We start from the raw sequence: 15,236 nt of genomic DNA on the forward strand, positions 1-15,236 counted from the left end.
GGGCCCATTGCACTCCCACGGGGCCTTTTTAAATGCAATCCATAACCCGGATTTGCCAGGAACCCTTCTTACTCCTCCTACTTGCATGTGACACTGGGCTTAGGATCTGCATAGGAAACACACACACAAGCACACACCTACCTTTGTTGCCTGCAGATGCCTCCTTGGCTGTCCCCAAACGGTATCAAACCAACACCCACGGGAAGCTGTAAGCATAGAGGACATGCCTGCACCCCATTGGACTTACCTGTGTGGGTTAAATCCGGGTTATTTGACAACCTATGGCGGTGATGGTTCTGCTCAGGCAGAGCAGTGCTGATGCTCCTCATAAAGCTGTCGCTGCTGTGAAGGTTCTAGGTGACATCACAAATCCCTTTGGTTACATACACAACAAAGCTGGGTTGTTGTTGTTTACACTCTGCAAGGCCTGTGGAAGTGAGTGACATCATAGCACTGTAGTTCTGAGGGTTCAAGATGGATGCAACAATCTCCTGTTGCTTCTATGAAGGCCGTAATAGACGACATCACCAAACAGCTCCATAGTCACATACACAGCAAAGGAGAGATGTTGTTTACACCTAGTGATGTCAGTGGTATTGAGTGACATCACAGCACAGTGCTAAGGCTCCTGGGCCTGGACACAGCAGCGGCTGCAATATCTCAACGGAGAATACGTTTATATCTATGTGTGTGTGTGCGCATATATATATATATATATATATATATATATATATATATATATATTTCTCCGCCGAAATCACTTTTAAACCCATTTCCACCTTTTTTTCCCTTCTCTTCCTCTTACTTTTTTTTCACGTTTTTTTACGTTTTTCTCCTTTTCGCCTCTTTTCTGGGCGTATTATTCTTCTTTTTCTTCTTTTTTTTCGTCTAATGCATACCCCATCAGTGCAGCAATGCTTATTCAATACCGCCAGCAGATGGAGACACTGGGGGATAATTTTCTAAGGATTTATACTGATTTTTCCTGTCTGAATTTGTCGCACAGAAAGTTGCAGGCCAAATATGTGTGACATTTCTGCGACTTTAGCTTCTAGAGCATTTTTACAACATTATACATAGGTGCTGAATACATAAAAAGCGACTGTTCAGCGACAGACAAGTCGCATCGGCTGAAAGTAGGCCAGAATGTCAGTCCATGTTGGAGCAGGTTTAGATACAGTCTAAAGCATAGATCTCAAAGTCTGTGCACAGAATTTAGCAAGGGCCTCGCACCTTCTGATGCATCAGGTAGGTGCACAATAGCATAGCCTAACCCTCTGTACTTTGGTCTATATTGATGCGGGACATAGACAGCCAGCTGATGACCAATCCATTAGTGCAATGGATGGCTGGAAGCATTTGTCTTTGCCTTTGCAATACCACAGAAGCAATGCATGGTCAATGTACAGCAATGACACACCTGTGTGAACAGCCAGGAGACCCCCCCCCCCCCCCCCATGTTATGTTACATAGTTACATAGTTAGTACGGTCGAAAAAAGACATATGTCCATCACGTTCAACCAGGGAATTAAGGGGTAGGGGTGTGGCGCGATATTGGGGAAGGGATGAGATTTTATATTTCTTCATAAGCATTAATCTTATTTTGTCAATTAGGAACATTCAGCACCCACCCGCTATCAAGGCAGCTGCCTATCATGTCATGCCCTACCTGCACAGGTGTGCTGGCTACTCAAATGATCCAATTAAGGAGGCCATTTAGTCAGCAGCAGCAGAAGTCCTGTGCCTGGACGCTCCAACAGGGGCCAGACACAAGCAGAAGCAGAAGCAGCAGAAGCAGCAGCAGCACCACCTTTTGTTTTTTGGCTGCAGCAGCAGCAAGGCCCACAGGGCTGGCTAGCTGGCTAGCCAGCAAGCAGGTAGCAATGAAAGTAGGAATCTTTCTTTTTAACCCTGTAAGGGGGTGGTGCACTGTACCCGAAGATACTGCCATATCGGGTCAATGCATAGGGCGACGGAAGCAAGCTTCGAAATCGGCCCCCGTTCTCAAAAATCCATTTAATATATGGTCCCCAGATAGGGGACGTATCAGATATTAAACTGATAAGAACAGATACTACACTTGATCTTAGCCAAAAGGCCGAGAAGCGATAACCGTGAAAGGGGCGGGCCCAACAAGGTCCCCTTCATGGGCACTATCACTGCTTGCTGTCAGGGAGGCTGCCAGACAATTTTCCATGCACACTCTGGGCTGGGGGGCAGTCAACCACCAGTACACACAGCAGAACCTAAACCCATACCATTATTGCTAAGCAGCAAGACAGGGGCCCATTGCACTCCCACGGGGCCTTTTTAAATGCAATCCATAACCCGGATTTGCCAGGAACCCTTCTTACTCCTCCTACTTGCATGTGACACTGGGCTTAGGATCTGCATAGGAAACACACACACAAGCACACACCTACCTTTGTTGCCTGCAGATGCCTCCTTGGCTGTCCCCAAACGGTATCAAACCAACACCCACGGGAAGCTGTAAGCATAGAGGACATGCCTGCACCCCATTGGACTTACCTGTGTGGGTTAAATCCGGGTTATTTGACAACCTATGGCGGTGATGGTTCTGCTCAGGCAGAGCAGTGCTGATGCTCCTCATAAAGCTGTCGCTGCTGTGAAGGTTCTAGGTGACATCACAAATCCCTTTGGTTACATACACAACAAAGCTGGGTTGTTGTTGTTTACACTCTGCAAGGCCTGTGGAAGTGAGTGACATCATAGCACTGTAGTTCTGAGGGTTCAAGATGGATGCAACAATCTCCTGTTGCTTCTATGAAGGCCGTAATAGACGACATCACCAAACAGCTCCATAGTCACATACACAGCAAAGGAGAGATGTTGTTTACACCTAGTGATGTCAGTGGTATTGAGTGACATCACAGCACAGTGCTAAGGCTCCTGGGCCTGGACACAGCAGCGGCTGCAATATCTCAACGGAGAATACGTTTATATCTATGTGTGTGTGTGCGCATATATATATATATATATATATATATATATATATATATATATATATATTTCTCCGCCGAAATCACTTTTAAACCCATTTCCACCTTTTTTTCCCTTCTCTTCCTCTTACTTTTTTTTCACGTTTTTTTACGTTTTTCTCCTTTTCGCCTCTTTTCTGGGCGTATTATTCTTCTTTTTCTTCTTTTTTTTCGTCTAATGCATACCCCATCAGTGCAGCAATGCTTATTCAATACCGCCAGCAGATGGAGACACTGGGGGATAATTTTCTAAGGATTTATACTGATTTTTCCTGTCTGAATTTGTCGCACAGAAAGTTGCAGGCCAAATATGTGTGACATTTCTGCGACTTTAGCTTCTAGAGCATTTTTACAACATTATACATAGGTGCTGAATACATAAAAAGCGACTGTTCAGCGACAGACAAGTCGCATCGGCTGAAAGTAGGCCAGAATGTCAGTCCATGTTGGAGCAGGTTTAGATACAGTCTAAAGCATAGATCTCAAAGTCTGTGCACAGAATTTAGCAAGGGCCTCGCACCTTCTGATGCATCAGGTAGGTGCACAATAGCATAGCCTAACCCTCTGTACTTTGGTCTATATTGATGCGGGACATAGACAGCCAGCTGATGACCAATCCATTAGTGCAATGGATGGCTGGAAGCATTTGTCTTTGCCTTTGCAATACCACAGAAGCAATGCATGGTCAATGTACAGCAATGACACACCTGTGTGAACAGCCAGGAGACCCCCCCCCCCCCCCCATGTTATGTTACATAGTTACATAGTTAGTACGGTCGAAAAAAGACATATGTCCATCACGTTCAACCAGGGAATTAAGGGGTAGGGGTGTGGCGCGATATTGGGGAAGGGATGAGATTTTATATTTCTTCATAAGCATTAATCTTATTTTGTCAATTAGGAACATTCAGCACCCACCCGCTATCAAGGCAGCTGCCTATCATGTCATGCCCTACCTGCACAGGTGTGCTGGCTACTCAAATGATCCAATTAAGGAGGCCATTTAGTCAGCAGCAGCAGAAGTCCTGTGCCTGGACGCTCCAACAGGGGCCAGACACAAGCAGAAGCAGAAGCAGCAGAAGCAGCAGCAGCACCACCTTTTGTTTTTTGGCTGCAGCAGCAGCAAGGCCCACAGGGCTGGCTAGCTGGCTAGCCAGCAAGCAGGTAGCAATGAAAGTAGGAATCTTTCTTTTTAACCCTGTAAGGGGGTGGTGCACTGTACCCGAAGATACTGCCATATCGGGTCAATGCATAGGGCGACGGAAGCAAGCTTCGAAATCGGCCCCCGTTCTCAAAAATCCATTTAATATATGGTCCCCAGATAGGGGACGTATCAGATATTAAACTGATAAGAACAGATACTACACTTGATCTTAGCCAAAAGGCCGAGAAGCGATAACCGTGAAAGGGGCGGGCCCAACAAGGTCCCCTTCATGGGCACTATCACTGCTTGCTGTCAGGGAGGCTGCCAGACAATTTTCCATGCACACTCTGGGCTGGGGGGCAGTCAACCACCAGTACACACAGCAGAACCTAAACCCATACCATTATTGCTAAGCAGCAAGACAGGGGCCCATTGCACTCCCACGGGGCCTTTTTAAATGCAATCCATAACCCGGATTTGCCAGGAACCCTTCTTACTCCTCCTACTTGCATGTGACACTGGGCTTAGGATCTGCATAGGAAACACACACACAAGCACACACCTACCTTTGTTGCCTGCAGATGCCTCCTTGGCTGTCCCCAAACGGTATCAAACCAACACCCACGGGAAGCTGTAAGCATAGAGGACATGCCTGCACCCCATTGGACTTACCTGTGTGGGTTAAATCCGGGTTATTTGACAACCTATGGCGGTGATGGTTCTGCTCAGGCAGAGCAGTGCTGATGCTCCTCATAAAGCTGTCGCTGCTGTGAAGGTTCTAGGTGACATCACAAATCCCTTTGGTTACATACACAACAAAGCTGGGTTGTTGTTGTTTACACTCTGCAAGGCCTGTGGAAGTGAGTGACATCATAGCACTGTAGTTCTGAGGGTTCAAGATGGATGCAACAATCTCCTGTTGCTTCTATGAAGGCCGTAATAGACGACATCACCAAACAGCTCCATAGTCACATACACAGCAAAGGAGAGATGTTGTTTACACCTAGTGATGTCAGTGGTATTGAGTGACATCACAGCACAGTGCTAAGGCTCCTGGGCCTGGACACAGCAGCGGCTGCAATATCTCAACGGAGAATACGTTTATATCTATGTGTGTGTGTGCGCATATATATATATATATATATATATATATATATATATATATATATATTCTCCGCCGAAATCACTTTTAAACCCATTTCCACCTTTTTTTCCCTTCTCTTCCTCTTACTTTTTTTTCACGTTTTTTTACGTTTTTCTCCTTTTCGCCTCTTTTCTGGGCGTATTATTCTTCTTTTTCTTCTTTTTTTTCGTCTAATGCATACCCCATCAGTGCAGCAATGCTTATTCAATACCGCCAGCAGATGGAGACACTGGGGGATAATTTTCTAAGGATTTATACTGATTTTTCCTGTCTGAATTTGTCGCACAGAAAGTTGCAGGCCAAATATGTGTGACATTTCTGCGACTTTAGCTTCTAGAGCATTTTTACAACATTATACATAGGTGCTGAATACATAAAAAGCGACTGTTCAGCGACAGACAAGTCGCATCGGCTGAAAGTAGGCCAGAATGTCAGTCCATGTTGGAGCAGGTTTAGATACAGTCTAAAGCATAGATCTCAAAGTCTGTGCACAGAATTTAGCAAGGGCCTCGCACCTTCTGATGCATCAGGTAGGTGCACAATAGCATAGCCTAACCCTCTGTACTTTGGTCTATATTGATGCGGGACATAGACAGCCAGCTGATGACCAATCCATTAGTGCAATGGATGGCTGGAAGCATTTGTCTTTGCCTTTGCAATACCACAGAAGCAATGCATGGTCAATGTACAGCAATGACACACCTGTGTGAACAGCCAGGAGACCCCCCCCCCCCCCCTTGTTATGTTACATAGTTACATAGTTAGTACGGTCGAAAAAAGACATATGTCCATCACGTTCAACCAGGGAATTAAGGGGTAGGGGTGTGGCGCGATATTGGGGAAGGGATGAGATTTTATATTTCTTCATAAGCATTAATCTTATTTTGTCAATTAGGAACATTCAGCACCCACCCGCTATCAAGGCAGCTGCCTATCATGTCATGCCCTACCTGCACAGGTGTGCTGGCTACTCAAATGATCCAATTAAGGAGGCCATTTAGTCAGCAGCAGCAGAAGTCCTGTGCCTGGACGCTCCAACAGGGGCCAGACACAAGCAGAAGCAGAAGCAGCAGAAGCAGCAGCAGCACCACCTTTTGTTTTTTGGCTGCAGCAGCAGCAAGGCCCACAGGGCTGGCTAGCTGGCTAGCCAGCAAGCAGGTAGCAATGAAAGTAGGAATCTTTCTTTTTAACCCTGTAAGGGGGTGGTGCACTGTACCCGAAGATACTGCCATATCGGGTCAATGCATAGGGCGACGGAAGCAAGCTTCGAAATCGGCCCCCGTTCTCAAAAATCCATTTAATATATGGTCCCCAGATAGGGGACGTATCAGATATTAAACTGATAAGAACAGATACTACACTTGATCTTAGCCAAAAGGCCGAGAAGCGATAACCGTGAAAGGGGCGGGCCCAACAAGGTCCCCTTCATGGGCACTATCACTGCTTGCTGTCAGGGAGGCTGCCAGACAATTTTCCATGCACACTCTGGGCTGGGGGGCAGTCAACCACCAGTACACACAGCAGAACCTAAACCCATACCATTATTGCTAAGCAGCAAGACAGGGGCCCATTGCACTCCCACGGGGCCTTTTTAAATGCAATCCATAACCCGGATTTGCCAGGAACCCTTCTTACTCCTCCTACTTGCATGTGACACTGGGCTTAGGATCTGCATAGGAAACACACACACAAGCACACACCTACCTTTGTTGCCTGCAGATGCCTCCTTGGCTGTCCCCAAACGGTATCAAACCAACACCCACGGGAAGCTGTAAGCATAGAGGACATGCCTGCACCCCATTGGACTTACCTGTGTGGGTTAAATCCGGGTTATTTGACAACCTATGGCGGTGATGGTTCTGCTCAGGCAGAGCAGTGCTGATGCTCCTCATAAAGCTGTCGCTGCTGTGAAGGTTCTAGGTGACATCACAAATCCCTTTGGTTACATACACAACAAAGCTGGGTTGTTGTTGTTTACACTCTGCAAGGCCTGTGGAAGTGAGTGACATCATAGCACTGTAGTTCTGAGGGTTCAAGATGGATGCAACAATCTCCTGTTGCTTCTATGAAGGCCGTAATAGACGACATCACCAAACAGCTCCATAGTCACATACACAGCAAAGGAGAGATGTTGTTTACACCTAGTGATGTCAGTGGTATTGAGTGACATCACAGCACAGTGCTAAGGCTCCTGGGCCTGGACACAGCAGCGGCTGCAATATCTCAACGGAGAATACGTTTATATCTATGTGTGTGTGTGCGCATGTATATATATATATATATATATATATATATATATATATATATATATATTCTCCGCCGAAATCACTTTTAAACCCATTTCCACCTTTTTTTCCCTTCTCTTCCTCTTACTTTTTTTTCACGTTTTTTTACGTTTTTCTCCTTTTCGCCTCTTTTCTGGGCGTATTATTCTTCTTTTTCTTCTTTTTTTTCGTCTAATGCATACCCCATCAGTGCAGCAATGCTTATTCAATACCGCCAGCAGATGGAGACACTGGGGGATAATTTTCTAAGGATTTATACTGATTTTTCCTGTCTGAATTTGTCGCACAGAAAGTTGCAGGCCAAATATGTGTGACATTTCTGCGACTTTAGCTTCTAGAGCATTTTTACAACATTATACATAGGTGCTGAATACATAAAAAGCGACTGTTCAGCGACAGACAAGTCGCATCGGCTGAAAGTAGGCCAGAATGTCAGTCCATGTTGGAGCAGGTTTAGATACAGTCTAAAGCATAGATCTCAAAGTCTGTGCACAGAATTTAGCAAGGGCCTCGCACCTTCTGATGCATCAGGTAGGTGCACAATAGCATAGCCTAACCCTCTGTACTTTGGTCTATATTGATGCGGGACATAGACAGCCAGCTGATGACCAATCCATTAGTGCAATGGATGGCTGGAAGCATTTGTCTTTGCCTTTGCAATACCACAGAAGCAATGCATGGTCAATGTACAGCAATGACACACCTGTGTGAACAGCCAGGAGACCCCCCCCCCCCCCCCCATGTTATGTTACATAGTTACATAGTTAGTACGGTCGAAAAAAGACATATGTCCATCACGTTCAACCAGGGAATTAAGGGGTAGGGGTGTGGCGCGATATTGGGGAAGGGATGAGATTTTATATTTCTTCATAAGCATTAATCTTATTTTGTCAATTAGGAACATTCAGCACCCACCCGCTATCAAGGCAGCTGCCTATCATGTCATGCCCTACCTGCACAGGTGTGCTGGCTACTCAAATGATCCAATTAAGGAGGCCATTTAGTCAGCAGCAGCAGAAGTCCTGTGCCTGGACGCTCCAACAGGGGCCAGACACAAGCAGAAGCAGAAGCAGCAGAAGCAGCAGCAGCACCACCTTTTGTTTTTTGGCTGCAGCAGCAGCAAGGCCCACAGGGCTGGCTAGCTGGCTAGCCAGCAAGCAGGTAGCAATGAAAGTAGGAATCTTTCTTTTTAACCCTGTAAGGGGGTGGTGCACTGTACCCGAAGATACTGCCATATCGGGTCAATGCATAGGGCGACGGAAGCAAGCTTCGAAATCGGCCCCCGTTCTCAAAAATCCATTTAATATATGGTCCCCAGATAGGGGACGTATCAGATATTAAACTGATAAGAACAGATACTACACTTGATCTTAGCCAAAAGGCCGAGAAGCGATAACCGTGAAAGGGGCGGGCCCAACAAGGTCCCCTTCATGGGCACTATCACTGCTTGCTGTCAGGGAGGCTGCCAGACAATTTTCCATGCACACTCTGGGCTGGGGGGCAGTCAACCACCAGTACACACAGCAGAACCTAAACCCATACCATTATTGCTAAGCAGCAAGACAGGGGCCCATTGCACTCCCACGGGGCCTTTTTAAATGCAATCCATAACCCGGATTTGCCAGGAACCCTTCTTACTCCTCCTACTTGCATGTGACACTGGGCTTAGGATCTGCATAGGAAACACACACACAAGCACACACCTACCTTTGTTGCCTGCAGATGCCTCCTTGGCTGTCCCCAAACGGTATCAAACCAACACCCACGGGAAGCTGTAAGCATAGAGGACATGCCTGCACCCCATTGGACTTACCTGTGTGGGTTAAATCCGGGTTATTTGACAACCTATGGCGGTGATGGTTCTGCTCAGGCAGAGCAGTGCTGATGCTCCTCATAAAGCTGTCGCTGCTGTGAAGGTTCTAGGTGACATCACAAATCCCTTTGGTTACATACACAACAAAGCTGGGTTGTTGTTGTTTACACTCTGCAAGGCCTGTGGAAGTGAGTGACATCATAGCACTGTAGTTCTGAGGGTTCAAGATGGATGCAACAATCTCCTGTTGCTTCTATGAAGGCCGTAATAGACGACATCACCAAACAGCTCCATAGTCACATACACAGCAAAGGAGAGATGTTGTTTACACCTAGTGATGTCAGTGGTATTGAGTGACATCACAGCACAGTGCTAAGGCTCCTGGGCCTGGACACAGCAGCGGCTGCAATATCTCAACGGAGAATACGTTTATATCTATGTGTGTGTGTGCGCATATATATATATATATATATATATATATATATATATATATATATATCTCCGCCGAAATCACTTTTAAACCCATTTCCACCTTTTTTTCCCTTCTCTTCCTCTTACTTTTTTTTCACGTTTTTTTACGTTTTTCTCCTTTTCGCCTCTTTTCTGGGCGTATTATTCTTCTTTTTCTTCTTTTTTTTCGTCTAATGCATACCCCATCAGTGCAGCAATGCTTATTCAATACCGCCAGCAGATGGAGACACTGGGGGATAATTTTCTAAGGATTTATACTGATTTTTCCTGTCTGAATTTGTCGCACAGAAAGTTGCAGGCCAAATATGTGTGACATTTCTGCGACTTTAGCTTCTAGAGCATTTTTACAACATTATACATAGGTGCTGAATACATAAAAAGCGACTGTTCAGCGACAGACAAGTCGCATCGGCTGAAAGTAGGCCAGAATGTCAGTCCATGTTGGAGCAGGTTTAGATACAGTCTAAAGCATAGATCTCAAAGTCTGTGCACAGAATTTAGCAAGGGCCTCGCACCTTCTGATGCATCAGGTAGGTGCACAATAGCATAGCCTAACCCTCTGTACTTTGGTCTATATTGATGCGGGACATAGACAGCCAGCTGATGACCAATCCATTAGTGCAATGGATGGCTGGAAGCATTTGTCTTTGCCTTTGCAATACCACAGAAGCAATGCATGGTCAATGTACAGCAATGACACACCTGTGTGAACAGCCAGGAGACCCCCCCCCCCCCCCCCATGTTATGTTACATAGTTACATAGTTAGTACGGTCGAAAAAAGACATATGTCCATCACGTTCAACCAGGGAATTAAGGGGTAGGGGTGTGGCGCGATATTGGGGAAGGGATGAGATTTTATATTTCTTCATAAGCATTAATCTTATTTTGTCAATTAGGAACATTCAGCACCCACCCGCTATCAAGGCAGCTGCCTATCATGTCATGCCCTACCTGCACAGGTGTGCTGGCTACTCAAATGATCCAATTAAGGAGGCCATTTAGTCAGCAGCAGCAGAAGTCCTGTGCCTGGACGCTCCAACAGGGGCCAGACACAAGCAGAAGCAGAAGCAGCAGAAGCAGCAGCAGCACCACCTTTTGTTTTTTGGCTGCAGCAGCAGCAAGGCCCACAGGGCTGGCTAGCTGGCTAGCCAGCAAGCAGGTAGCAATGAAAGTAGGAATCTTTCTTTTTAACCCTGTAAGGGGGTGGTGCACTGTACCCGAAGATACTGCCATATCGGGTCAATGCATAGGGCGACGGAAGCAAGCTTCGAAATCGGCCCCCGTTCTCAAAAATCCATTTAATATATGGTCCCCAGATAGGGGACGTATCAGATATTAAACTGATAAGAACAGATACTACACTTGATCTTAGCCAAAAGGCCGAGAAGCGATAACCGTGAAAGGGGCGGGCCCAACAAGGTCCCCTTCATGGGCACTATCACTGCTTGCTGTCAGGGAGGCTGCCAGACAATTTTCCATGCACACTCTGGGCTGGGGGGCAGTCAACCACCAGTACACACAGCAGAACCTAAACCCATACCATTATTGCTAAGCAGCAAGACAGGGGCCCATTGCACTCCCACGGGGCCTTTTTAAATGCAATCCATAACCCGGATTTGCCAGGAACCCTTCTTACTCCTCCTACTTGCATGTGACACTGGGCTTAGGATCTGCATAGGAAACACACACACAAGCACACACCTACCTTTGTTGCCTGCAGATGCCTCCTTGGCTGTCCCCAAACGGTATCAAACCAACACCCACGGGAAGCTGTAAGCATAGAGGACATGCCTGCACCCCATTGGACTTACCTGTGTGGGTTAAATCCGGGTTATTTGACAACCTATGGCGGTGATGGTTCTGCTCAGGCAGAGCAGTGCTGATGCTCCTCATAAAGCTGTCGCTGCTGTGAAGGTTCTAGGTGACATCACAAATCCCTTTGGTTACATACACAACAAAGCTGGGTTGTTGTTGTTTACACTCTGCAAGGCCTGTGGAAGTGAGTGACATCATAGCACTGTAGTTCTGAGGGTTCAAGATGGATGCAACAATCTCCTGTTGCTTCTATGAAGGCCGTAATAGACGACATCACCAAACAGCTCCATAGTCACATACACAGCAAAGGAGAGATGTTGTTTACACCTAGTGATGTCAGTGGTATTGAGTGACATCACAGCACAGTGCTAAGGCTCCTGGGCCTGGACACAGCAGCGGCTGCAATATCTCAACGGAGAATACGTTTATATCTATGTGTGTGTGTGCGCATATATATATATATATATATATATATATATATATATATATTCTCCGCCGAAATCACTTTTAAACCCATTTCCACCTTTTTTTCCCTTCTCTTCCTCTTACTTTTTTTTCACGTTTTTTTACGTTTTTCTCCTTTTCGCCTCTTTTCTGGGCGTATTATTCTTCTTTTTCTTCTTTTTTTTCGTCTAATGCATACCCCATCAGTGCAGCAATGCTTATTCAATACCGCCAGCAGATGGAGACACTGGGGGATAATTTTCTAAGGATTTATACTGATTTTTCCTGTCTGAATTTGTCGCACAGAAAGTTGCAGGCCAAATATGTGTGACATTTCTGCGACTTTAGCTTCTAGAGCATTTTTACAACATTATACATAGGTGCTGAATACATAAAAAGCGACTGTTCAGCGACAGACAAGTCGCATCGGCTGAAAGTAGGCCAGAATGTCAGTCCATGTTGGAGCAGGTTTAGATACAGTCTAAAGCATAGATCTCAAAGTCTGTGCACAGAATTTAGCAAGGGCCTCGCACCTTCTGATGCATCAGGTAGGTGCACAATAGCATAGCCTAACCCTCTGTACTTTGGTCTATATTGATGCGGGACATAGACAGCCAGCTGATGACCAATCCATTAGTGCAATGGATGGCTGGAAGCATTTGTCTTTGCCTTTGCAATACCACAGAAGCAATGCATGGTCAATGTACAGCAATGACACACCTGTGTGAACAGCCAGGAGACCCCCCCCCCCCCCCCCATGTTATGTTACATAGTTACATAGTTAGTACGGTCGAAAAAAGACATATGTCCATCACGTTCAACCAGGGAATTAAGGGGTAGGGGTGTGGCGCGATATTGGGGAAGGGATGAGATTTTATATTTCTTCATAAGCATTAATCTTATTTTGTCAATTAGGAACATTCAGCACCCACCCGCTATCAAGGCAGCTGCCTATCATGTCATGCCCTACCTGCACAGGTGTGCTGGCTACTCAAATGATCCAATTAAGGAGGCCATTTAGTCAGCAGCAGCAGAAGTCCTGTGCCTGGACGCTCCAACAGGGGCCAGACACAAGCAGAAGCAGAAGCAGCAGAAGCAGCAGCAGCACCACCTTTTGTTTTTTGGCTGCAGCAGCAGCAAGGCCCACAGGGCTGGCTAGCTGGCTAGCCAGCAAGCAGGTAGCAATGAAAGTAGGAATCTTTCTTTTTAACCCTGTAAGGGGGTGGTGCACTGTACCCGAAGATACTGCCATATCGGGTCAATGCATAGGGCGACGGAAGCAAGCTTCGAAATCGGCCCCCGTTCTCAAAAATCCATTTAATATATGGTCCCCAGATAGGGGACGTATCAGATATTAAACTGATAAGAACAGATACTACACTTGATCTTAGCCAAAAGGCCGAGAAGCGATAACCGTGAAAGGGGCGGGCCCAACAAGGTCCCCTTCATGGGCACTATCACTGCTTGCTGTCAGGGAGGCTGCCAGACAATTTTCCATGCACACTCTGGGCTGGGGGGCAGTCAACCACCAGTACACACAGCAGAACCTAAACCCATACCATTATTGCTAAGCAGCAAGACAGGGGCCCATTGCACTCCCACGGGGCCTTTTTAAATGCAATCCATAACCCGGATTTGCCAGGAACCCTTCTTACTCCTCCTACTTGCATGTGACACTGGGCTTAGGATCTGCATAGGAAACACACACACAAGCACACACCTACCTTTGTTGCCTGCAGATGCCTCCTTGGCTGTCCCCAAACGGTATCAAACCAACATCCACGGGAAGCTGTAAGCATAGAGGACATGCCTGCACCCCATTGGACTTACCTGTGTGGGTTAAATCCGGGTTATTTGACAACCTATGGCGGTGATGGTTCTGCTCAGGCAGAGCAGTGCTGATGCTCCTCATAAAGCTGTCGCTGCTGTGAAGGTTCTAGGTGACATCACAAATCCCTTTGGTTACATACACAACAAAGCTGGGTTGTTGTTGTTTACACTCTGCAAGGCCTGTGGAAGTGAGTGACATCATAGCACTGTAGTTCTGAGGGTTCAAGATGGATGCAACAATCTCCTGTTGCTTCTATGAAGGCCGTAATAGACGACATCACCAAACAGCTCCATAGTCACATACACAGCAAAGGAGAGATGTTGTTTACACCTAGTGATGTCAGTGGTATTGAGTGACATCACAGCACAGTGCTAAGGCTCCTGGGCCTGGACACAGCAGCGGCTGCAATATCTCAACGGAGAATACGTTTATATCTATGTGTGTGTGTGCGCATATATATATATATATATATATATATATATATATATATATTTCTCCGACGAAATCACTTTTAAACCCATTTCCACCTTTTTTTCCCTTCTCTTCCTCTTACTTTTTTTTCAAGTTTTTTTACGTTTTTCTCCTTTTCGCCTCTTTTCTGGGCGTATTATTCTTCTTTTTCTTCTTTTTTTTCGTCTAATGCATACCCCATCAGTGCAGCAATGCTTATTCAATACCGCCAGCAGATGGAGACACTGGGGGATAATTTTCTAAGGATTTATACTGATTTTTCCTGTCTGAATTTGTCGCACAGAAAGTTGCAGGCCAAATATGTGTGACATTTCTGCGACTTTAGCTTCTAGAGCATTTTTACAACATTATACATAGGTGCTGAATACATAAAAAGTGACTGTTCAGCGACAGACAAGTCGCATCGGCTGAAAGTAGGCCAGAATGTCAGTCCATGTTGGAGCAGGTTTAGATACAGTCTAAAGCATAGATCTCAAAGTCTGTGCACAGAATTTAGCAAGGGCCTCGCACCTTCTGATGCATCAGGTAGGTGCACAATAGCATAGCCTAACCCTCTGTACTTTGGTCTATATTGATGCGGGACATAGACAGCCAGCTGATGACCAATCCATTAGTGCAATGGATGGCTGGAAGCATTTGTCTTTGCCTTTGCAATACCACAGAAGCAATGCATGGTCAATGTACAGCAATGACACACCTGTGTGAACAGCCAGGAGACCCCCCCCCCCCCCCCCCCATGTTATGTTACATAGTTACATAGTTAGTACGGTCGAAAAAAGACATATGTCCATCACGTTCAACCAGGGAATTAAGGGGT

The 15,236-nt window shown here is 46.0% G+C and overlaps 6 non-coding genes across 6 annotated transcripts; all 6 read right to left on the minus strand.

Annotated features, from left to right (window-relative positions):
• Window positions 1-1,920: 1,920 nt before the first annotated feature.
• LOC130333565 (U2 spliceosomal RNA) lies at window positions 1,921-2,111 on the minus strand. Its single transcript, XR_008875728.1, has one exon. It is a non-coding gene; the product is annotated as a U2 spliceosomal RNA (small nuclear RNA).
• Window positions 2,112-4,206: 2,095 nt separating this feature from the next.
• Window positions 4,207-4,397, minus strand: LOC130333578 (U2 spliceosomal RNA). Its single transcript, XR_008875739.1, has one exon. It is a non-coding gene; the product is annotated as a U2 spliceosomal RNA (small nuclear RNA).
• A 2,091-nt stretch (window positions 4,398-6,488) lies between these two features.
• LOC130333590 (U2 spliceosomal RNA) lies at window positions 6,489-6,679 on the minus strand. Its single transcript, XR_008875750.1, has one exon. It is a non-coding gene; the product is annotated as a U2 spliceosomal RNA (small nuclear RNA).
• Window positions 6,680-8,776: 2,097 nt separating this feature from the next.
• Window positions 8,777-8,967, minus strand: LOC130333602 (U2 spliceosomal RNA). The gene has a single exon (XR_008875761.1). It is a non-coding gene; the product is annotated as a U2 spliceosomal RNA (small nuclear RNA).
• Window positions 8,968-11,059: 2,092 nt separating this feature from the next.
• LOC130333484 (U2 spliceosomal RNA) lies at window positions 11,060-11,250 on the minus strand. Its single transcript, XR_008875660.1, has one exon. It is a non-coding gene; the product is annotated as a U2 spliceosomal RNA (small nuclear RNA).
• A 2,087-nt stretch (window positions 11,251-13,337) lies between these two features.
• On the minus strand, window positions 13,338-13,528 carry LOC130333496 (U2 spliceosomal RNA). Its single transcript, XR_008875671.1, has one exon. It is a non-coding gene; the product is annotated as a U2 spliceosomal RNA (small nuclear RNA).
• Window positions 13,529-15,236: the final 1,708 nt, after the last annotated feature.

This window comes from Hyla sarda, unplaced genomic scaffold (assembly GCF_029499605.1).
Source record: "Hyla sarda isolate aHylSar1 unplaced genomic scaffold, aHylSar1.hap1 scaffold_412, whole genome shotgun sequence".
NCBI classification, from domain to species: Eukaryota; Metazoa; Chordata; class Amphibia; order Anura; family Hylidae; genus Hyla; species Hyla sarda.